The following is a 2,614-nucleotide window of genomic DNA, read 5'->3' as shown; positions in this document are numbered from 1 at the left end:
CCTATCTTATTATTATTATAATTATGATTAATATTAATTATATTTTATAATAACCTTTATTTTTAATATGTCTCTCTTTATTGTTTCATATCTTTGTCCAGAAACTAAATGGTATGAATATTTTAAAAATAAATGGTTGTTAATAAGATACACTTTTTTGTTTTAATTTTATAAAATACAGTTCTTTGATATGCATAATTATCAGTGTTAATTATTTACATGTTTATATTCATTTATTATAATCAATTAAAGTAAAATTAAACTGACTAATATTCCTAACTAAACACTGGTCTGATTATTAGTTCAGAGTTACACCAACAGATGGCTCTCACATTACAATGCCGTTTTGTCTCTGCCGCGACCTCTATCGGCCTATTGTGGAACTTATCTCTTCAAAAATAAGTCCAAGCTCAAGCAGTTATTTTTTTCCACCTACACTAATTTATTTAACTAATATTCTTTTTACATAAATGTTTATATTTACAAATTTTAATCCGTAATAATTTTAAAATTGTATAGATTATCTTTCATATTTTTTTTTATATGTGAATTGACTAGTTTAAAATCTAAAATGATGTTCAAGTTATTTATATAACGAAATAAATAATTTATAATTTAAAAAAAAAAATAAAAAGTGAATTCCCCAGGTGAGGCTCGAACTCACAACCCCGGCATAGCTCACGAACACTGACTTATAAGTACCGTGCGCTAACCAATTGCGCCACTGGGGAACGTGGTGATCACGCGTCGCATCTTCACAGATCCGAATTTTTCCTTAATTTCCCCCCTTTTAAAAGAAAATCTAAATTTTAGTTGTCTGTCGTTCATTATATTTTATTAATACATTTTGAATTTTATTAATAAATTCTATATCTACATGTAATTTGTAATCATACTCTATTCATGTTGATGATTTAAAGATAACATATGTATGTGATTGTGGAATTATGCTGAAATTATAGAATTATGGAATGTAATGTTCATTGCTATTGGGAAATATTTGGCTCGTATCCATTTCCTTCACCTGTGCGACTGAACCTATTTTTTTGTGGACCTTAAATTACTTAATGTCTTTTTCTAGCTAGAATCAGGATATTTTTATCCAGCAGAAAAAAATTACACGATTATAACGTTGAAACGCATGTTGAAATTTCGAATTTAATATTATAATGTGTCTGACGGTTTGACTTATTTGATGAACCACACGAATTTTGAGTTTGAGTCCTAGTTATTAAATTTTATTACAAATATTAAACTTTTCTAACTAATAAAAGAAAAAATTGTTTTACCAGATGAAGTTTGCTTTAGCAGAAACTAGAACGATAGTTCGGATTTCGAAAAAAAAAACTTTGTTTCTTTTTCGATTGTTACTAATTTACTGTTAATATGCACTTGAAACAATAGTTGGTTTCCTTTTATCCTTTTAACGTCGATAAATTATACTAAATTATAAGACCAAAATGAGCTCTTTGCACCCATTTTTCTTTAACAAACACCAGTTCAAAAATAGACCATATTCCTAACAGTATTCATAATTAAATCTATAATATTTATTTAAAAATAAATTCACATTAATGTCATTATTTATTTTTTTTTTAATTTAGCTCAGTCATGAAAATCTGCACACAAATTAGCTGTAATATTGGTTCACATTTTTATTTTGAATTCAAAATCAATTTTTCTTAACAGCATGGATCTATCAAATACAATTCTATAATATAATTATGCAAAATAGATTTTTTTAAAAATAAATAACTGAATAAGTTACGGAGGTTAAAATATAAACAAATTTTTGTTTATTTTTTAAAAATATTTCTTTTATTTCTCTACGTCCAATAAATATTTAAATATCCTTTTGTTGCTTATAAAGTTTCCGTTTGATTGAAAGTAGAACGGTATAACATATTTTAAGTGACATTCTCTTTTTATTTTAATTGTTACTCAATAACTCCAAAGCTCTGGGCTTGACAATATATCTTATCTTTTATTTATTTATTCCTAAGTCATTCAAATTTCTTACAATCTGAGACAATTAAATTATTGATCATTTTCTTCAAAAAGTATAACCTTTTTAAAAGTTATAATAAATAAGGAAATATTTCTTGCATGTATAACATTTCATATGAATTTTTGTTCGATAAAAAAAAGCTGGTTTAAAAACGCTATGAAAGGCTCCAAATGAGGAATATTATATTTATAGATTAGAGCTAGTTAAATTTACTATAAAATAGTTAATAATGTTTATCTTTGTGGAACTAGTAGTTTTTATGATATTTGACGAAATATACTCACAAAATGTTAATTTCTAGTTCGTATAAAATGATGGACTTTTAAAAAAATACATCTCTGACCCATGAGACGCATATATGTCTGCCTACACTCAAACTAAAGGAAATTTAACCTACTATAAAGTTGTTTATGACGTTTATTTTCGTAGGGATAGTAGTTTTTATAATATTCACATTTTAATATAAATTTGGCAAATGAAAATTTCTGGGAACAACTATAAATCAATTAATTTAATCAAATTTCATGAAAACTAATGCTCCTACGAAAATAAACAACTTTATAGCTCATTAAACTATCTTTAATTTTAGTGCTAATAGACTCAAGT

At 25.5% G+C, this 2,614-nt stretch overlaps 1 non-coding gene across 1 annotated transcript; it reads right to left on the bottom strand.

Annotated features, from left to right (window-relative positions):
• Nucleotides 1-639: 639 nt before the first annotated feature.
• On the bottom strand, nucleotides 640-731 carry TRNAI-UAU (transfer RNA isoleucine (anticodon UAU)). Its single transcript is given in 2 exon segments — nucleotides 640-675; nucleotides 694-731. It is a non-coding gene; the product is annotated as a tRNA-Ile (tRNA).
• Between the last annotated feature and the right edge of the window lie 1,883 nt (nucleotides 732-2,614).

This window comes from Halyomorpha halys, unplaced genomic scaffold (assembly GCF_000696795.3).
Source record: "Halyomorpha halys isolate HHAL.00 unplaced genomic scaffold, Hhal_1.1 Scaffold1622.1, whole genome shotgun sequence".
Lineage (NCBI taxonomy): Eukaryota > Metazoa > Arthropoda > Insecta > Hemiptera > Pentatomidae > Halyomorpha > Halyomorpha halys.
Note: the sequence above shows the minus strand (reverse complement) of the source record. Positions and strands in the feature narration are given on the sequence as shown.